The following is a 22495-nucleotide window of genomic DNA, read 5'->3' as shown; positions in this document are numbered from 1 at the left end:
TGTTCGGGGCTCTCTGTCCTGGACCTGAGTTCCTTCCCATGCTGATTAAATGGTTTCATGAACCGGGAGCCCATCTTGTTGGTGTTTGATGCTGGTCCCCAGAATCCTGCTGCTTCCCTGGACGATCTTGAGGTTGCTGACTACAACAGTTCTCGAGGATTTAAAGTCAACAATTCCCATTGTCATTCTGTATCCTGTTAGATTTTCATTCCCCTACTTTCATCCAGGTGCCCACAGGGAGCCAGGAAGATGTGGAGCCTCCCAGCCAGGTGTCTTCCCAACACGGATCACCAGGAGCACGGATCACCAGGGCTCTGCCCAACGGGGGTCACTGGGGATCATCCAACGCCGATCCTCCCATGGGGGATGGAGCTGGAGCAGCGCACGAAGCTCTTCCCGCACTCGGGGCACTCGCAGGGCTTCCCTTACTGGTGCCTCTGTTGGTGTCGGGTCAAATGAGAGCTCCATGAGAAGCTCTTCCCACACTGGGGACACTCGTAGGGCCTCTCCCCAGTGTGGATGCGCCGGTGGACGGTGAGGGTGGAGTTGCGTTTGAAGCCCTTCCCGCAGTCGGGGCAGCGGAAGGGCCTCTCCTCTGTGTGAATCCGCTCATGTTGGAGGACATGGGAGCTGTGCTGAAACCTCTTCCCACACTGGGGACACTCATAGGGCCTCTCCCCACTGTGGATGCGCCGGTGCCTGACAAGGTTGGAGTTTTGCTTGAAGCCCTTCCCGCAGTCAGGGCAGCGGAAGGGCCTCTCCTCTGTGTGAATCCGCTCATGTAGGAGGACATCAGAGCTGGTCCGAAACCTCTTCCCACACTCGGGACACTCGAAGGGCCTCTCCCCAGTGTGGATGCGCTGGTGTGCCCTCAGGTAGGAGCTCCACCCAAAGCTCTTCCCACATTCCAAGCAGGTGTAGGGCCGTTCCCCTGTGTGGATCACCTGGTGTGTCATCAGGTTAGAGATACCTCTGAAGCTCTTCCCACATTTCCCACACTCATAGGGCCGTTTCCCAGTGTGAATCATCTGGTGATTCCTCAGGCTGGAGCTCTGGCTGAAGCTCTTCCCACATTCCCCACACTCGTAGGGCTTTTCCCCAGAGTGGATCCTGTAGTGCTCAATCAGGTGGGAGCTCTTTCTGAAGCCCTTCCCACATTCCAAGCACTTGTGGGGCTTCTCCCCCAGCTCTGAGCTCCGGCTGGATCTCTGGCCATGCTCCTGGCACTGGGGGGATCTTTCCTCCCCGCAGCTCCCTGGACTGGGTTTGCAGCCCCTCCTTGTGTGGGATCTCTGGGGCTTTTCCTCCTCCTCCATCTGAACACAGTTCAGGAATGTAAAATCCTGGTTGGGGGGAAAAAAACAACACCAGAGCACCTTGGACTGGGGTTTCGTCCTTGCCCAAGTTCATCTCAGAAAGTCACTGGGCATCTTGTGTCTGTAAGAACCTCCAGGACACCAAGATTCAGCCCAATCATCCTCCAAATATCAAAACAGATAAAAAACTAACCAAACTACAAGATTCAGCCAAAACCCCCTGCAAAATAGAAACGTTCAGCCCTCACAAGAAACTAAAGCACCAACATTTAGCCCAATAAAGCTCAGAAACACCACGATTTGAGACCCATCAAAATTGTGGATCCCCCTCCCTGGTCACCTGCTGCATGTGGGGGAGAGAGGGAAACACTCCTGGGGCTGGGTTAGCTGCAGATACAGGGATGAACCTTGTGCTGCTTCCTCTTCCTCCTCCTCCTCCTGTGTCCCTGGTCTACCTCACACTCCTCCTCCTCCTTCTGCAAAACCCCAGGTACATAATTTCACCGTTTTGCTCTTCAACCCTGCTTCTCCTTCCCTTCTCCTCCTGCCCCCAGGCCCAGCACCCACTGCCGCCTCCCTCTTCCCCCCCAGTCCCACAGCATCCCACCGCAGGGGCACGGATGGAGCTGGGCCAGCTCGGCCTGGGGCAGCGCTGGGCTCTCGGCCGCTTCCGCCCGCACTCGCTCCCCACTGCAGCCGCTCCCGCCACCACAGCGCGGGGGGGCCCGGCCTTGGCGCTCCCCCCTCCCACCTCCCCAAATTCCCCTCAAGGGGGGCGCCAAGGCCCGGGGGGGAGGGGCGCAGCTGGGCTCCAGCTGGGGAACGCTGGCAGCTGCGGCTCTGCCTGGACACTGATGAGTCATCAGCGCCGCGCGCTCTGATTGCCTCAGCCCTGCCTGAGCCCTGCGCCTGCACCAAGGGGGGACACCCTGCTCCAGGGGGGATGGCCCCAAAACGGGGGAACCCCAGCAAAGGAACAACAACAAAGGCTCTTTACAAACTGATCCCGTCAACCTCATTGCACATAGGGCCAGGGACGTGGACATAACGAAGTGACAGGAGGAGCCATCAGCTGCACAAAATGTTATGAATTGATGACACAGACTGCTGCTCAGCCAAGCTCCTGCTAAATTCATCAACTTCCAGAAGAACAACAAACACTTAACACAGCCATCAATATTGTTAGCTATACAAAAGTGGGGTGCATATTAAGGGGGTATGTAGGAGGTGCATTGGGAAGTCTGTACCACTCCAGGACTTCAGCCAATGGGGAAAGGGAGAGGGAGATGTGACCAAGAAAATTAGGATGAAAAGGAGGCTCTGTCTGCCAACAATTGGAGAGGCCCCATGGGAAATGTCCCATGGCCTCTCCCTATTTTTATGAATGAAATTACTGTTACAGGACTCCTCTTTCTTCCTTGTGGACAGAAACCTCTGGGGATGTCAATTTTTCCACACACCTTGGGGCTCCTCCGCAATTCCTTCCACCGTCCGGGCCGGCGGGCACTGAGTGCAGCTGAAGGTGCCTCACCCAGTTTGGGGGATCGGCTCCCTCGGCTGGCGGCGGCACCGGGGATTGATTGGGTACCCGAGAGTGAGCAGGAGACAGACGAGGGACGGATCAGGGGGGCTCTCAAGAGTCGGCAGGGAGAGAGCACTGAAAATCTCAGCAGTGACTCCAGTGGGATCTTCGGGGAGTAAACATGGCAGGGCACCCAGGGAGGGGACAAAAGGGAAAGCCAGAATGGGGTCCCAGCAAAAGGGATGAGGATCCCAAAATATCTCTCAAGGGTCCCTTGGGAGCATGTGGAGGTCGTTTGCACATTCTTCCAGAGCTAACTAGGGACATGGACACCCAGCGGGGCAATAAGGGAAGTCCAGAAGGGATTTAGACCACAGGGGATGGATGGGGTTGGTGTGCTGGGAAGGGATTGGCTGAAGGGGAGTGTGCAGCAATGTGCTTAAGGCAAGAAGCAGCAGGAGCAATCTATGGGGTAAGAAACAGGATGATGGAAAAGAGGAGGAAGAGAAAAAAATACTGAGGATTGGGATGTTTTTCACAAGGGTCTTATCCTCAGAATTTGCCAGCTGACTCAGATCCTTTGTATCCCAGTTTTCCAGGACAGGAAAAGAAGGAGGTCAGGATTTCAGGGGGTTTCTCTGAGCTGGGAGCGGCAGGAGCGGGCGCAGAGCTGCGGCACCGGGAGCACGGGCTGGGGGCCTGTGGGGAGCTGTGGGGCCGGGCCGGGGCTGTGGGGCAGCCGGGGCTCAGCGCCGGGCGCTGCCTGACCCCAGCACCCCCCGGGCAGGGCCGGCAGTGGCCCCCGGCCCCCAGGAGGCTGCGGGACGCCCCGGCCGCTGCCCGGCCCCGTGGAGCTGCCGGCCCTGCCCGCCGGGGGGGCCGCCTTTGGACACTGCGGCAGGACAGGGACCGGCTCTGGGATACGGGCTGGGGAGGGGAGCCTCAGCACAGCCAGCACCAGGAAGGAACAGCTCAGAAATGGGGATTAGACCTGCAAGGATCCAGATGATCTTTTAAGCATTTTGTGCTGGGTCCCTGCAGAAAGGAAGGATTTTGCAGAAAGCTCAGCAGCTGCCACACGATGAGCACCCACAGGCACTGAGGGGGGCTGCAGCAGGGCCACAAGAAGCCCCTGCAGCACTTGCTCCCAAAGGCTCAGCAGCTGAATGCAGCAAGGGATGAGCAAAAGGCCAAGCTGAAGGCAAAGGCCATGGCACACTTCCTACAGCCCCTGAGGGATCAAGCCCAGGGCCCAAGGGGGCCCCAGCACCCAGGGGACACCCTCGGCCACAAGCACCTGGCACAGGCATTGCCCTCCTGGCCAGGGGACAGCCCACCCAAACAGCCCCTGGCAAGGAATCAGCCTTCCAGCTGCAGGGCACAAGGACACTGCAAGCACAGACAGGAGCACCCTCAGCACCAGCAAGTCCAGCCCTTGATGGACACGGATTCTTAGCGGTCTCACAGCTCCCATTCCACCAGGGACCCACCACACTGCAGCCCTTGGGAACATCCAGGGTGGCTCTGGATCCAGAGGAGACCTTTCCTGATGGACACAGGGGCCTCTCCATCCAGTCAGAATCTTAGACATAAGGAAGGAAAATTATTAAGGAATATTTTAATTAAGGCATTAAGTGGGAAAGATGAGTGGAAGTGTTTTATTCAGCCACTATTATCAGATGTTGGGGATGGGTTTGAAATGCAGGAATTTTTATTTGCTCACAATTGTGATTGTAATTTACTGGAAAGCGATTTGATGGCTAAATTGGGAATGCAAATTAATGTTGCAAAAGGTGATACAGAGGCTGGTTCTGTTGTACCTCTGTGTCAAGTGTCTGGCAGATCCTAGGCTGAAGTGAACCCACAAGTGTGGGCAACCCCAGGGAAATTGGCAAAATTAGATATGGAGCCTCTCCAAATTTCCCTCAAGCAACCAGGACAAGAGGTGTCGAAAAGCAATCCCCTGTTCCAAGGGAGGGAAGGAAGGGCTCACAGCCTGTCTGTGAGTCTTGCTCAAGGCACGGCTTGGGGAGCCAGGGATGGCTCCCTAGAATGCTCCTATCCTGCCAAACAAGAAATCCAATGGAATCCACAGAATGCTGCAGGACCCAAGAAGAAGAAATGAGATGATGAAACCGAGGCACCCCACACTCTCAGATCCTTACACCATCCTCAACCAGGTGCCCTCCTCACACTGCTGCCATTCAGAGCTTGATGCAAAAGATGCTTTCTGGGGATCTGCCCACTTCCACAGGATGCAAACAGAATTCTGCCTTGGGCTGGCAACAAGAGGTAGAAGGGAAAATGCTCAAGACATGGACGGTCCTTCTGCAGGGATGCACGGAAGCACCGGCCTGACTGGGGCAAGCCTTGCAGGAAATATCAAAGGAATTGACCTCACCCCCAGGGACTGGCTTAATGCAGGATGTGGGTGACTTGATCCAGTCAGGAGGACAAGGAGAAGAGGTAGAGGAAGCCTCTGTGAAATGGCTTCATTTTCAGGCTAAAAAGCAGCTTTGAGTATCTGAAAAAAACGTGCAAATCGTGGAGAAAGTGGTTAAATATTTGTGACATTTTTCACTGAATCTTTGTGTTTTATTGACTCTGAGAGGGTCCAGGGAATCTCAGAAATAACCTTTTCCATTACTAAAAAGGTACAATTCTTACAATTAACAGGGAATTGCAGGAGCTGGATTGAGGATTCTCTCTTCTAGCCAGAACATTGTGTGCTTCTTTAGCTGCAGATAGTGTCAGTGTTATGGAGTGGACATGAGAAAAAAAACAAAATTTAACAAAATGAACAAAATAAAATGATTGATTCCCCAGCCATGGCTCTTCCAGACTCAGAAATCTGAATTGCAAGGGAATATTAAACAGGCCACCCCTGAGCCTGCACTGAAGGCAACGCAGCAGCAGCCAGGGCTCCCCAGCGGGGGAAGCCCCTGGGCCTGCCCACAGATCCTCTGCTCAAATCCTCGGCCTGGCCACCCTCCTTTGTCATCTCCAGCCACTGCGGGACAATCCTTGCTCTCACTCTTGCAGCTTCAGCCCTTTCTGTGCCTGCCCTCGCCACAGCTGCTGGGGAAGGCACCGGGACAATTCCACTCTGCCTCTCAATTACACTCACACTCTGCCCTGCCCAGGATTAGCTGCTGGCAGAACAGACCAACTTTAAAATGGCTTCAAATCTTATTTCTCTGCTCACACTAGGTTTGCCTTTGCCTTGGAGGAAGGAATTTTAATCTTTCTTTTAAAGAAATTTTAATGTTTCTTTTCCACCACTAAGCAGAGATGAAATTAATATCTCAACAGACTGGGAATAGCCCAAAAGATTCCAACCAAGATAACAACCATCAACAAAACATCAACACCCAGCAGCAAACATCAACCAACATCTGACCCAGACACTGCCCCAGGCACAGCTGGAGACACCTGGTCTGGAAAAGGCTGAGCAGGAAATCCAGGAGTGCCCACCTAATTCACATCACAGGCACAGAAATCCGGCTGCAACAGGAAACCAAATCCTAACAACTCCACACCTTCAAACCAATGAACATTAAACCAATGGATTTCCATGGGTTCAGATTGTATACAGTTAGGAAACATCTATTAAATTCACATGTCTTGGAATGATTTTCTCTGCACACCCAGCCAAAGTGAGGAATTAATGATTTCTGTTGCACATTCTGGCCAGACTCAAGTCATGCCTTGATTTTATATTGTTGGAGAGTTTTTATTCATCCCGCAGTTTTGGTGACAAGACTACACCATTATTATGCTTTTCCTCAATAATCCTAATTCTATATTATTACTTAGACTGGTAGTGCTGGGCCAGGGTTGGGAGAATCAGTTTTTAGACTTAGGGCAAGAAGTAGAAAAAATCTTTATTGCTTTGGATTTTTTTGGGAATGTCTGTGCATGGCTGTTATGATGGCAAAAGTTTGGTATGCATTTTTTAATGTTCACCTTTATGCCTCAGTTTTAAAAACTAAGAGCTTTAAAGGTGACGCCCTTAACTTGTAAAAAGATAGTATATTATTATTTTCTTCAAAAATGTCACTTTTGGAGTGGCCACATGTGAGTCATCCCATGGCTGCCCTGGAAGAGAAGCTTTGTTCCAGGCAGCCAGGAGAGGAGCTTTAGAAATGCAAATTAACACTGATGACCCAAAGCCTGCACAATGGCCCAGGGGTTTCCTGCCTGCAGGAGGAATTGGGCTGATTCCCTCTGCCCCTCAGCCCAAGCTCTGCCTGCTTGCACAGATGGAATTTGCACAGCTAAAGGCACAGCCCATTGTGAGGATATCTGACTCTGCAGCAGAAACTGGTTGAGGTGCAAAGGAAAACAGAAAATAGGCTATGTCGTGAAAACTTCACTAAAACAAGTGGGGGGGAATCATCCCTGTCCCCACTCCAACATGTGCTGTCACTCTCTATGTTATATAGGGTGTATCAGACCACTGGGGTTTATTGGCTACCACAAGTTCAGGGAAATCACTTGGGAATCCAAGTATGTGATGATTTAATGAGACAAAAGCTGACAATTGATGCAGCCCTGGCTGAAGGCAGCGCCCAGAAATGAGGAAAAGATGAACGGCCACCAGAACAAATCCTGCAATACCATGGACCAGACCCCGGGAACCCTGATGAATTCATATCAGGTACCAGAGAAACCATTTATCATTTCAATGGCATAATAAGATACAGGATGTCACTGAAATAATAACCAACCACACAGCTCCAGCTCCTGACCTTCCCCCCAACCAATCCACTCAGATGAGGAACACAACATTTCACCATGGGATGGGATCAGATTACCTTTTAGCAGAAAAAGGAGAGGTTTGGGGAAAGTTAAATGATTCAAACTGCTGATGAAAAAGAGATCAGCAAGGAAAAGGTACAGAAACAGATAAAAAAGGAAATAGCAAAGCAGCTCATGCACTTGTTCAAACGTGGAAAGGATGGGAATGAGACACGGTTTTGTGCTTCCCTCACAGACCACGGGTTAAACAAATGCTGTTTCTCCTCTCATGTGCTACAGCAACTCTCATCTTTTTACCATGCACCACACCTTGCTGAGTGCAGCTCATTCAGCAGCTGAGCAAGGGGATGCAGGTGGCAGCCAGGCCTCCTGAGCCACAAATGGCTACAAATGGACAGAGAATGAGGGCACTGAGAACAATCCCAAAACCAAAGAACACCCAGGAAGAAAAAACACAGGCAATGAGTGAATCTGCTTGGAGATAGGGCCAGGGACTTGTACATATGGAAACAATGGGAGAAATCACCAGTTTCAGAAAATGTTACTAATTGACAAGGACTGCTGCTCAGACCAAGTCCCGCTACATTCCTCAACTTCCAGAAGAACAAACACTTCACAGAGCCACGAATTCTCTGGAAGCCCATCCGGGTGCGACCGTCTCCGCCGCTCACAATGTCCCTCTGAGAGACGTAAGGAGCTTTTCGCTCTGCTCTGGTGCCTGCCGAGAAGACGCAGCCAAAGCTTTGCACGGTTGGGCTGGAGGAATTCCTGGTATTGCCCAGGCGCCGTCTGTCAGACAAGTGTGAAAGCGTTGCAGGTTGGGCAGCAGTGGTGTGTGGTGCATTGTAACTGTAACATGGAGAAGCTTAAAGGGATTTGAGGTGGCAATGCCCCTGTACCACGTACTTCTCCTTTGGGGTGCTTATTAGCACATTGGAAACAGGGAAACTTTGGGCAAGATTTATGTAAAGTTGATTGATTATTGTAATACATGGTGGCCAGGATATGACCTGGACAGTGGGGAAAAGTGGCCGAGAAATGGATCTTTGCAGTACAACACCATTTTACAGTTGATGTTGTTCTGTAAGCCAGAGGGAAAGTCGGATGAATTTCCATATGTTAATTTCTTTTTCTATTTGTGAGACAAGCCAGAATGGCAGGCTGAGTGTGGACTGATGGCAGTTAAGGCACGTGTGAGTGATAAATGTGAGCTTTGTGTAAAAGGAAAAAGTTGTTTAGAGCACCTGGCATTAAAAGAAAGTTTGCTTCAGGGGAAAGAGATGGATGTTGATTTACAAGTGGTTTCAGCAGAACCAAAAGAACCCGATTTTGTTTTGTCTGCCTCCGCTTCACCCAATCCTATTTCACCTAACCCTATCTCGCCTAATCCCACTTCACCTTGCCCTCTTTATCCTCCTCTACCGCCTTCACCTGATCCTTCTTCTCCAAGAGATGATCAAAATCTAACTGTGATGCAAGGAAATGTGAAAAATGCTGGGGAGGAAGATAGCAGTAGCGGGGGTGATGATAATAAATCAGCGACACCGGTATCCCATCGGACTCGGTCACAGCTTGCTCCGGTTCTGGGTAGAACGGGAAAAGATTTGGGCAGACAAAGGCGGACTGTGATTGCCCCCTTGAGACAAGGAGTAGGAGTAGAAGGGCCGGTGTTTGTGGAAGTTCCTTTTTCACCCACAGACTTGATAATTTGGAAACAATCAGCTGGAACTTAGAGAGAAAATCCTGATAAAGTAGCAGGGGTGGTAAAAATTATTATGAAAACTCAGATCCAGATTGGGATGATATACAAGTAATAGTGGAGAATTTAATGGACTCTACTGAGAAAGAGATGGTGCTCAGAGCAGCCAAGGAAAAGGTGAGAGAAGATCTCAGAACTGGGGTGGTGATGGCGACTTTAGATGAGAACTTTCCAACCGAGGATCCAGGGTGGGATCCCAATGCCTTTGGGGACATGCGGAGGCTGAAGAGATATCAAGAGTGGCTCCAGACAGGGGTTTGGAATGCTGTACCTAAGGCTGTGAATTGGTCTAAATTGTATGAGGTAAGACAGGAAAAGAAAGAATCCCCTGCTGCATTTTTGGAAAGGCTTAAGGAGGCAGCAAGAAAGTATACAGATCTTCAACCAGAAACAGAACAAGCGAATGTTCAGCTTGCATTCATTTTTCTTGGGCAGTTGCAGGATGATATTAGGAGAAAATTGCAGAAGTTAGAAGGATGAAGATTCAAGGAATTTGAATCAATTACTTGAAGTGGCTTGGAAAGTATACAATAACAGGGAAAAGGAAGCTAGTAAAAAGCAGCAGCAACATCTTTTGGCAGTGATCCAAGGAAGAGAGAATCCAGGTTTCAGAGGTCACAGCAGAGGTGGTCGTGGACTGGGGAGTGGCGGACTTGGCAGAGGACGAGGAGGATGGGTTTTGCCAAGATTGGGGTTAAATCAATGTGATTATTGTAGACAAGAGGGGCACTGGAAAAATGAATGCCCAAATTGGTTTAACCAGGGCAAGCAGTTCAATCAGAATCAAGATGCTTCCAAATTAATGGTGCTGAGGGAGTACAGCAGCTGACTAGAATCAGAACAAAAACCAATACAAGAACCTTTAGTAACTATACAATTGGGAGATAAAGAAGTAAAATTTCTGGTGGATACAGGGGCTACATATTCTGTGCTAAATGATCTAAAAGGGCAAACTGGAGACAAAACAGCATCAATAGTTGGAGACACAGGGAAGGAAGAGAATCGACCATTCCTGCAACCCCTGGATTTGTGCTTTGGAAACAAAGTGTTAACACATGAATTTTTAGATATGCCTGAGTGTCCAATTCCACTTTGAGGACGAGATTTATTAGCAAAACTTGATGCAGTGATAACTTTTGAAAACAGGGAGCTTTTCATGAAAATACCTGAATCAAAGACAGGACAAATCTTAATGATAAAAGAAAAACCAGTCCCTACTATCCCTCGGAAAGTAGAGGATGCAGTAATTCCCTCTGTATGGGAAACAGACATACCAGGAAAATCTAAGTTGGCACAACCAGTACATGTAGAACGAAAAGAAGGAGCAAAAGCTGTCCAGGTTAAACAGTATCCCATAAAGGCAGAAGCACGGCAAGGAATAGTAAAGATTATTGAAAAATTTTTGAAGTACCAAATTTTAGAAGAATGTGAATCAGAATTGAATACACCAATATTTCCAGGGAAGAAACCAAATGATGAGTACAGACTAGTACAGGATTTGAGAGCAATAAATGGAATAACTAAAGATATTTACCCAGTGGTAGCTAATCCTTACACATTGTTGACATCTGTGAAAGAGAAATAGAAATGGTTTACTGGAATTGATTTAAAAGATGCCTTTTTCTGCATAGCCCTTGACAAAGAAAGTAGGAAACTGTTTGCCTTTGAATGGGAAAACCAGACAATGGAAGGAAAACCCAGCTCACCTGGACACGACTCCCACAAGGATACAAGAACAGTCCAACCCTATTTGGAAGCCAGCTGGTGAAGGAGCTGGAGATTTGGACTGAGAATGGGCAAGTACCAAGAGAACAATACCTGCTGTATGTATGTATGTATACATACTGTATACCAGTATGTTGATGATATACTGACAGCTACAGAAGAGAAAACAACCTGCATAAAGGTAACAATTGAAATTTTAAAACAACTAGGAATGGGAGGATATAAGGTGTCTAAGGAAAAGGCACAAATTGCCCAGTAGACTGCGATTTACCTGGGATGTGAAATCTCACAAGGGCAATGTAAGCTGGGTACTAATCGTATTCAAGCCATTTGTGCTATTCCAGAACCCCAGAACCTGCATGAGCTGCGAGTTTTCCTTGGGATGACAGAGTGGTACCACCTGTGGATCATGGACTATGGACTAATTGCACAACCCCTGTATGAAGCCCAGAAGACACAACCGCTTACCTGGGGCAAACCACAGAAGGAGGCCTTACTCAAACTGAAGAAGGTATTGACAACAGCTCCGGTGTTAGGATTGCCTGATTTATCCAAAGATTTTCAGCTGTTTGTGCATGGAAGATCACACCCAGCACTGGGAGTGCTGACCCAACATTTGGGAAGCTGGAAAAGGCTGGTAGGCTGCTTTTCCAAACAACTTGACCACGTGAGTGCCGGATGGCCTTCATGCCTGCGGGCAGTTGCAGCCACTGTGATGCGGATCCAAGAAGCCAGGAAACTCACGATGGGTAGACACACAGATGTCTATGTGCCACACATGGTGACCACTGTTTTAGAACAAAAGGGGGCCATTGGCTATCTCCAAGCAGGATGATGAAATCCCAGGTAATCCTAACCGAGCAGGATGATGTCACACTAAAGACAGCTAACCTCTTGAATCCAGCTTTGTTCCTTACCAGCAAACACATCTGCCCAAGGAGCAGAACTGGTTGCTTTAACCAGGGCATTAGAGATGAGTGAAGGGAACAAAGTAAATATCTGGACTGATTCAAAACATGCTTTTGGAGTGGTGCATGTACATGGGGCAGTGTGGAAAGAAAGAGGACTGCTGTCTTCTCAAGGTACACACATTAAACATCAAGATGCAGTCCTGCAATTAATAAAAGCAGTACAAAAGCCTGAGCAAGTAGCAATCATGCACTGTAAAGATCACCAATCAGGAAGCTCCAAAATTCATGAGGGAAATCGGAAAGCAGACTGGACAGCCCGACAAGCTGCTCAAGAAGTGCAAACTGCAATGGCATTGATACCTTTAAAAACTAATGTATCTCAATTCAATTTACCCCCAGAACCAAAATATTCAATAGAAGATGAGAAATTGGGACGCTCACTGAATGCACAGAAGAATTCAGAAGGGTGGTATGTGACTACACAGGGACAAGAAGTGGTAGCCTCCTTGATAATGAGGGAAATTCTACAAATTAAACATAATGAATGTCATTGGGGTGCAGAGACATGGTGAAATTGTAAAAACAAAATTTAATTTTAGTATGGATGTTAATAATGGCAAAATCAGTAATGTCAAAATGTGAAATTTGCTTAAAGAACAATCCAGTGGCTAGACGACAGGCACAATTAGGGAAAACCAGGAGATTATTAGCAAGTAGATTTTGTAGAATTACCAAGAACACGAGGATTCAAATATCTATTGGTAGGGGTTGACACATTTTCAGGATGGCCAGAAGCTCTACCCTGTTGCACAAATCAAGCAAAGGAGACAGTCAAGTGGTTACTGCAAGAAATCATTCCAAGATTTGGGGTGCCTCTAGGAATATCATCAGATAGGGGCCCACATTTCACAGCCACAGTAGTGAGGGAGGTGAGTAGGTTACTGGGAATAGCTTGGCATCTCCATACACCATGGAGACCCCAATCCAGTGGACAGGTGGAGAGGATGAATCAGACATTGAAGAGGCAAATCAGCAAAATATGCCAAGAGGCTAAATTGCAGTAGCCACAAGCTTTACCAATAGCACTGCTGAGGATTCAGATAAAGCCTAGAAGCGGAATGTGAGTCAGTCCTTATGAGATATTGGATGGGAAACCATATGAATCCCCTGAACCTAATCCAAATGTACATGTTACAGGGAAGCAAGAGGTGTAGAATTATGTTCTGTCTCTTGGAAAAGCTCGAGCTCGACTTCGGAGCACCCTTGTGTGGAACAGGCCGCTGACTCTTGAGAATCCAGTTCATGACATCCCCCCGGGAGATGAAGTGTACGTTAAAAGCTGGAAGGAAGAACCATTAAAAGAAAGGTGGAATGGACCCTATCAGGTACTGTTAACTACCTTGACAGCAGTCAAAGGAGCTGGACTGGATCCCTGCATACATTACACCAGAGTGAAGAAGGTTTCCCCTGCACTGTGGACTGCACAAACTGTAGGGCCAACAAAGCTGCAGATAGAGCGGGTTTGATTGTTTCAAATGTCTAGGTTGCTGGTGACTGCAATGGTGATTATTTTATGGCCTTTAGGGCCATCAGTTGGAATCAATGTTACCTTGGGATGTGAAATGCAAAAGGATCAGCTGACAACTCTTCATTTGAGAATGAAGAGGGATGTGGGGGTGCAGCCAGAAACACAAGTGATAAAAGTCTCTAATACTATTCAGGCAGAAAATGGGATGATTGCATTAATTAAAGATTTTGCCAACATGCAAAACAGCAGCAAAATAACTGCCTGTCTGCCAATACCAAAGGCAGCAGGAGACCAAATAAATTGGGGAATTATAACATCAAAATTCCCTGAAATACAAAAGAATAAAAATGAAAATGTGAGCTGTGTATTGCAAATAGATTGCAAGTACCCAAATAAGACAGTGTTTGAAAATGCTGTGAAGACAAAGTATTCATCTATATGGGACTGTCATGAAAATGGAGGAAAGTATGAACCAAAACTAGGCTGGTATGGGGGATTAGGGAATTATGGATGGTGTTATGAAAAGATAGGAAAGGTCATTAAAGAAAAGATTCCAGTATCAAAGTGGAAGTGTGAAGAACAGGAAGGAAAAGATCGGGCTGAAGCTTGGGACAGTGCATGGTCAATGAGTGTGCTTCAGAAATTCCAATCTATGGCAGATAGCCCTTGGTGCATTAAGTGGGAAGGCTCTGAAAGTGAAACAGATCCAGGGGTATGGAACACTGCAACCAGTAGTAGAATGGAGGCAGACAAAGTGAATTGGTGGGTATGGAACAAAACTTAGGACTGTACTTCTGATGATGAAGAAATAAAACAAATGCCACCACTTGTGGTAGCTCTGCAAATTGGATGTGCCTGCAGAGGAATCAAACATAAACAAGGGGAAATAAATGACAAGATAGGACAAGTGATCCAAAAGGTAATATGTAGCACAAGTACAATTCAGAGTCCAGGCCAATTTGGATGGGCAGCAAGCGATGGCACCTGGACAACACATCTGCCTGTAGGTGAAAAAGTAAAAGAGATTACTTTAGGCCTCCCCACCTTATGCCCAATTTGGAAAAGGTCCCCATTCAAGGCAGAGCATGAACTTCTGCAAATAAGGATGAGACGAGAAGTTCAGGAGAAAAAAACTGAAGATGAAGAAAGATGGCAGGAACCCTCCAGTAGTGTAAAATTTGAGTGGGCCCTGGAATCCTTGTTTGGTCCAATAGCAAATTATAACAATAGAAAGATGTTGTACAAACTTACAGGTCAGGTAGAAAGATTGGCAAGAGTTACCAAAGAGGGATTTAGAGAGCTAAATGTACAATTACAAGCCACAACTAAAATGACCCTGCAAAACAGATTGGCTTTAGATATGTTATTGTTGAAAGAACACGGAGTGTGCGCGTACCTAAAAGGACAAATTGATCACTGCTGCATCCACATCCCAAATGGAACTGCAGATGTAGAAAATGACATTAATCAATTAAAACAAATAGAACATGAAGCACAGAAAGAGAGGGAAGATCTAACGACAAGTTGGGTAGATAAAAGTTTTGAAGGGTTAGGATGGAATGTGAGCTCCTGGATCAAATCTATTTTTGAGAGTCTGATAATCCTACTAATTGTGTTCTTAGCAATCTGGTTAATCTGTGCAGTTCTGAAAGGAGAGATAAAGAAAAGAGTATCCTGGAACCAGAAGATAATAAAGGCGCTGACACGGGACAGAGATCCACATCCGCATTTGTCATCTCCAAGTCCTCCAGAGTGTAACAACGCTTACGACAACTGTGGATTCCAAGATGAACATCAAGTATAAACTCAGAAAAAGGACTGTATATAGTGAAAGCATTACACTTATTATAGTAAAGGGAAATACTTTCAAAGGGGGGAAATATGTTACTATGGGGTTAAATGTTTCTGAAAATGTTTCTTAAAATCATGTAGAGGTAGGCCACAAGAATGCTTGGTATTAGGGATGGTCTAGCAAGCTGAAATGTTTACGGTAACAGGAACTGGTACTTGGGGTCTCCAAGATACCCACCCAGAGATAAGATTCGTACACGTTCGTGCAAGGATGAGCTAACTCTCATGAAGCAATATAGATAAAGTTAATGAAGCAATATTAATGAAACAATATTGATAAGGTTGTTACAGTGATTACTGCTACAGCTGAAATTGTAGAAATATGTGCACTTTGGACAAAGACAATGGAGCTAGATTTCGGTTGCTGGTACCCCTAGTTCACCCACGCTTCAATAAAGCACCTGCATATATTGAGTCTGTGATTCTGTGTGTTCCTGAACGCTAACAAAGACAGATCAAAAACTTCCAAAACACCAAAATTCTGATATCCTCTCAGAATAGTAAGATTCAGCTCCCAAAAAAAACCAAAGCACCAACATTTAGCCCAATAAAGCTCAGAAACTCCAAGATTCAGCCCCGTGAAAATCGTCCATCTCCCTGCCCGGGCACTCGCTGCATGGGGGGGTGAGGGGGGCAATGAGGCCGGGCCGGAGCAGGGGGTGCCTGAGAGAGGCCCCGAGCCCGGGGGAAGCCCCTGCAGAGCCATGGAAGTGGCTCCTGGCCGGACTCGGGGATCCCCCTGGCGATCCCCGCTGGAGCAGCCTGGTCCTGAGGGACTCTGGCCCCTGGCAGGGACCCCAGGATGCAGCAGGACAAGGATTCCTGTCCCTCAGGGGGAGGCACTGACATGACCTGACTGTGACCCCCATCCCTGTGCCTCTGGGCGGGGAGGGGGACGGAGAGGGGCAGAAAGTTAAGCCCGGGAAGGAGGGAGAGCGGGGGGAAAGATGGATTTCCGTAGGAATTACTTTACTTCTCATTTTCTTGCTCTGACATGTTGGATATTAAATACAATTTATTTCCCCAAATCAGGTGTGCTGTGCCCGTGACCAAGGATTGAACTGTCCCCACCCTCATCCAGACCCCCGAGCCTTTCCTTGTGTGTTCGGCTCCCCGCCCGGGACAGGAAGGAGAGTCACACAGTTTTAGCCTCGCTCCGGCATAACCCTGCTCCATCCCGGACTCACCCCCAGCTCGCAGCGCCCTCAGCTCCCGGGCACCCCGAGCTCCCGGCGCTTCAGCGCAGCGGCGCTTCCTTGGCCTCCTGCCCGGGCCGGGCCCAGCGCCGGGGCCGCTCCTCAGCCCAGGCTAACGAGTAATGGCGGAGCTCAGCCCAAGGCAGGCGAGGCCGTGCCGTGTGCAGAGCCCGCCGCTGGCTGCCATTGGCTGCTTCTGCCGTCACTCGTGGCTCTGGCGCGCGCTGATTGGGCAGAGCGGGGACAAGCCCGGCCCCGCTGGCGCCCCCAGGGCGGCCGTGGGGCAGGAGAGCCGCCATTGCCGGAGCGTCTGTGCGGGCCCGGCAGCGGCGGCAGCAGCGGCCGGAGCCCGGTGAGGCGGCGGCGGAGCTCGGAGGCGGCCCCAGCGCAGCGTCCCGGGCACAGCGCAGCCACCTCCGGCCTCCCGACACGAAGCGGGACGAGCCAGCGCTGCTCCGCCACCGCCTCCTGCCGAGGCCCCAGCGGCAAGGAGACCGCGGGCAGCCGCTCCCGCAGCGCCCTCAGCCCAGGGCCAACACGGGCCGGCCACGGCACAAGCCACCCGCCACAGCCCCCTGCCGCCCCCTCCCGGGCCCGCAGCGAGCCCCGAGCCCCCGCAGAACCGAGCGCGACTCCCACCTGCGATGGCCGGGGCCGCGTCCGAGCTCCGCCGCCGCCGCCTCTCCGGTTGTTATAAAAGAAATTACAATTTTGACAACTAGGTCCCTTGGGTTAATGGCAGTTTAATTAAAAATGAATACAATTTAGTAAATGGAATAGTAATTTGGTATAATAAAAGAATACAGTTTAGTAAAATAATATAATTTAGGAAAAAATTACAAATTATATATATAATTTGCCAGGAATTAAGTATGATTAAAGCATAAGCAAAACCGACCGGGGTACGGGTTCCTCACCCTGCCTCATGTACAGAGCAAATCACTTCAAGCTAAACTTATAAACTGTGTGCTTATACATATTAATTACTACTTCCTGTAAATTTCCTCCTATTTCAAATTTTGCTGACTTTACGTCACTTTTCTTCACGGCACATGCTTCACTTGTTGTTAGGGGGTCTTCAGTCTTCTTTTGGGGGCCTTTTGGTGAAGGCTTCTCCTCTTCCTCATTGTCCTTTGGATAACCTTACAGGTTTGTGTGTGCGTACTAAGCTTGTGTTATGTTACTCTACTAATTAGTCTGATATTTACTGGTTTTTAGGCCCAGTGCTTAAAGTCGTTCTAATTTTGTCCATCTCAAGGCCGTTTTGGTCTTGAGACATCACTTATCTTCTAAACTACATCCTGTACCTTCATTTTAATTTTAATGCAAAGGGGTACATCTGCCTCATAACACTGATTCTTTTGGTTGCTTCTAATAATAACTTTCCGAATAGTTACAATTTAGTCAGCACAAATCAATTCCATTTATTATAATCCCCCATTTCTCTTTTTGATTACATTTATTCGTACTTTTAAAAAAAAAAAAAATAAACTTGAATCTTATTTTTTTTATCTTCTCAATAATTTCATTTCTTGCATTTACTTTATTTTCATTTCTAATTTTTTAACATTTTTCATGCTGTATCAAGCTTTTTGCACTCTCTTTCAAGTTTAGTTAACTTTTTTTTTTTGAGCTGTTATAGTTTCTTTTTGTTCAGTATTCCTTGAATTATTGAATGGATTAGTCTAATAAGGCATGAAATTATACAAAATAGAAACAATAATCTTAATATAAAACACTATACCATAAATTTTAACTTTTTCCACTAAGTACTTGTAAAAAGGTTATCTCACTAATCAGTCTTCAAAATAAAATTCTATTTTTGAACTGGTATATATATCTTTAGCAATTTTTGTGATGGCTCTTCTATAATCATTTATCTTTATACAACACTCAGATTTGTTAAACTTTCTACGAATTGCCTTTTCTTCAGCTAACAATTAGTCCAGGGCAATTCTGTTTCCATAAACAAATGCTCACATTTGTGAATGTTGCTTGGCCAGCAGCTTTAGGGCAGTAGAGGTGTGGTTTGAAACAACTTTAACTACTGTCTGCAGCTTTATGAACTGATTCAATAGATAGATTTGGGTTCTGTATCTCTAAGATCCATCTGCAGCTCAAGTGGCTGGGTCATCTCTCTGCAGGCCATTTGTCTTCATTTCTGGTTTCTTCTTGCTTTTGGAAAGTCAAGGTTCAAGTCCCTTTTATTGTTCTTTAATGTTTCATAAAGTGGTGTTCTTAACATATTGCTCCTGGACCTTGGTATAACGAAGAAGGAGGGTCATGTAACTCTTAAGATACAGGCTCTTTTTCACTTTTGAGGTAATTCACTCTATGCTCTTTACTCACAAATTTAATATATTCTATCAGGGGCTTTCCATTTGTTACTTGTTGTACCTGGTTGTTCCAAATAGAATTTTAGGTCACTTATGGATTGGTAAGGTTGGCTCCAGAACTTTTATACCAGCACAAATCAACATGGTTATCCTACAATTAGTTTCTTTTTGTCATTCTCTAATATCCAGCAGGAGTTTTTGGTGGCCAGGTGTTAGTATTGTTATTTGATACAAACTGTTTTAATTATTTGATGATTCAAAATTTATATTCCAGGTCATTTTAATGTCTTGGAAGTTTGAGTAAGATTTCATTTTAAAATTTGGTCTGGAGCTAGACTCCCACTTTCCCACAGCTATTTTTTTAGCTATTTTAAGTCTTTCACAAATTTAACATTTAAATAATTTTAGTTCTGTAACTACTTCTTGCATTAAACCTACAAAAATATTTTAGTTAAAGTTGGCCAATCTCAGTTGCTATACTGCTGTTTCAACTGTTCACACTATTTATTCATTTTGTCTAATTCTTTCTTTGGGATCTTTTTTATACTTCTATAAAATTACTGTGATTGTAACAGGCAGCATTAACATATGGATGTGCCACAAACACAGATTTTATCTTGTTTTTGCATTTGTCACATTTGTTTGTGCTTGTCACATGGGTCAGAATTATTGTGATTTTGTTTTTGCATAGTTTGTTTGCTCATTGTTTGCTTTTGTGCTGCTTGTTTTAATATCGCTTGTTTCTTTCCTTTTTTTTGGATTCTGTCCCATCCTGCTTTATGGTTTTGGCCAGTTGCCAAGGGTATCTTAATGAACACAGTGAAAATAATCCTCAGGAGTTTTCACTCTCTACCTTCCTCAAGGCCCCTTGGGCTGCAGCCAAGGGCCGAGGTGCTGCTCTTCTTGGTAGCAAAGTTTATACCCTGGGGTCTGGTCACTGACACGTTTGGTCTCACTGCTACCCTTGGCCTCATAAGGTTCCTATGAGCCACTTCAACTCTGCTTGTTTCAAGGATGGCACAGATTTCACAGCACTGTCTTATCTCTCTCTCTCTCTTAGTCAGTTATATTTTTTTTCTTTTAATTTAAACTACTAAAGCTCCAGAGATGTGCCAACTACAATAAAAGTTACTTTTTACACAACTTCAGTTAGCAATTTATTAATAAAACTTTAATTAACAGGGGCTTCTTTTAGCAAAATTTTTGCTGTTAAATAAATAAAACATTTAGTCAAAACCATTTATATTTACTATACAAAATATTGAAAAACAAACATATTTTAAAAATAAGGAAATTTAAGTTTCTGTGAAAAAAAAACCTGCTACATGTTTTTAACACTTATAATGCACATAACACAACTGTAACACACTATTTAGATACTATATATTCATAAAATGTGTTTGTGCTTCACAGACTCTGAGCAAGGCAGAATTTGTCTTTTGAATGTCTAAATATAATAAACCAAACCAAATTAATGCCAGGTTGTAACAAATGGTCAGTTGTGTTATATGTTAGAGTTCACTTGGCACAGCCAGCACTGCACACTTTTCAGTTAAATGGGATTTAAGTAATGCTGCTGTTTCTATTTCCAGCAAAATATCTTTAGGTGAAGAAACAGTTTTACCTCTTTTTTTTTTTTTCCTACTTTTTAGTTTGTAAAGGATACAACAGATAACTCTCGCTTTCTTGTGTTTTAGTAATAAATTTATCTTTCCCCCCACCCCGGGGAAGCTGCAGGGTAGCATAGTCGCTCTCTTCTTGATAAAAAGGTTCTTTTGAATTTACATACTGATTTAAAGCTTAACAAATCCAATCTTTAAACGATCCAAACTTTGGCCAATTCAAATTATATTTTCGGATCATTTTCTTTGTCTATTTAAACATATAATAATTTATAATTTTCTGCTTGTTTTTCCTCTCTGGGATTCCCATGTATTCCCATGTATTCCATGTATTCCCCTAGATTGGAGTTCCTGGGTTTTGGCATCAAATTGTTATAAATGACTTTCAAATTTCCAAATAATCAATCTAATTAATTGATAATATACTTTAATAAATTGGATACAAAATAATAAAAGAATACAATTTAGTAAAAGAATACAATTTAGTAAGAAAGACAAAATTTAGTAGATATATTCAGATATATATTTATATATATATATGTGTGAATATAATTGGCCAGTGGTTACAAATGGTTAAGGCATAAGCAAAACCGACCCGGGGTACGGAGGGGGTTCCCCACCCTGCCTCACGTACAGAACAAAGCACTTCAAGCTAACCTTATATACTGTATGCTTATACATATTCATTTATGTTTCCCATATGTTTTCTCCTATTTCCGATTTTGCTGGCTTTAGGTCACTTTTCATCACAGCACATGCTTCACTTGTTGTTAGGGGGTCTTCAGTTTTCTTTTGGGGGTCTTTTGGTGAAGGCTTCTCCTCTTCCTCATTGTCCTTTGGATAACCTTACAGGTTTGTGTGTGCGTACTAAGCGTTGTGTTATGTTACTCTACTAATTAGTCTGATATTTACTGATTTTTAGGCCCAATGCTTAAAGTCGTTCTAATTTTGTCCATCTCAAGGCCGTTTTGGTCTTGAGACACCATTTATCTTCTAAACTACATCCTGTACCTCAATTTTAACATGTAACATCTGCAAAGGGGTACATCTGCCTTATAACACTGATTCTTTTGGTTGCTTCTAATAGTAACTTTCCAAATAGTTACAATTTAGTCAGCAGGAATCAATTCCATTTATTACACAACCTCCCGGGCCCGCAGCGAGCCCCGAGCCCCCGCAGAACCGAGCGCGGCTCCCACCTGCGATGGCCGGGGCCGCCTCCGAGCTCCGCCGCCGCCTCACCGGGCTCCGGCCGCTGCTGCCGCCGCTGCCGGGCCCGCACAGACGCTCCGGCAATGGCGGCTCTCCTGCCCCACGGCCGCCCTGGGGGCGCCAGCGGGGCCGGGCTTGTCCCCGCTCTGCCCAATCAGCGCGCGCCAGAGCCACGAGTGACGGCAGAAGCAGCCAATTGCAGCCAGCGGCGGGCTCTGCACACGGCACGGACTCTCCTTGGGGTGAGCTCCGCCATTTCTCGTTAGCCTGGGCTGAGGAGCGGCCCCGGCGCTGGGCCCGGCCCGGGCAGGAGGCCAAGGAAGCGCCGCTGCGCTGAAGCGCCGGGAGCTCGGGGTGCCCGGGAGCTGAGGGCGCTGCGAGCTGGGGGTGAGTCCGGGATGGAGCAGGGCTGTGCCGGAAAGAGGCCAAAACTCTGTGACTCTCCTTCCTGTCCCGAGCGGGGATCAGAAAACACAAAGAAAGGCTCGGGGGTCTGGATGAGGGTGGGGACAGTTCAGTCCTTGGTCACGGGCACAGCACACCTGACTTGGGGAAATTAAATTGAATTTATTATCCAACATGTCAGAACAATAAAACGAGAAGCAAAGTAATTCTTACGGAAATCCATCTTCCCCCCAGCTGTCCCTCCTTCCCGGGCTTAACTTTGTGCCCCTCTCCGTCCCCCTCCCCGCCCAGAGGCACAGGGATGGGGGTCACAGTCAGGTCATGTCAGTGCCTCCCCCTGAGGGACAGGAA

At 46.7% G+C, this 22495-nt stretch overlaps 1 protein-coding gene and 1 pseudogene across 1 annotated transcript in view; one reads left to right on the top strand and one right to left on the bottom strand.

Annotated features, from left to right (window-relative positions):
• Positions 1-21794, bottom strand: part of LOC131588640 (zinc finger protein 850-like) — a 64893-nt pseudogene extending 43099 nt beyond the window's left edge.
• The window catches only part of LOC131588634 (zinc finger protein 239-like), a 156736-nt gene that overhangs the window by 122400 nt on the left and 11841 nt on the right, over positions 1-22495 (top strand). The window lies entirely within an intron of this gene.

The sequence above is a fragment of the Poecile atricapillus genome, chromosome 26, assembly GCF_030490865.1.
Source record: "Poecile atricapillus isolate bPoeAtr1 chromosome 26, bPoeAtr1.hap1, whole genome shotgun sequence".
In the NCBI taxonomy this organism is placed as follows: domain Eukaryota; kingdom Metazoa; phylum Chordata; class Aves; order Passeriformes; family Paridae; genus Poecile; species Poecile atricapillus.
The sequence above is the reverse complement of the archived record's forward strand: the minus strand, read 5'-3'. Positions and strand labels throughout refer to the sequence as shown.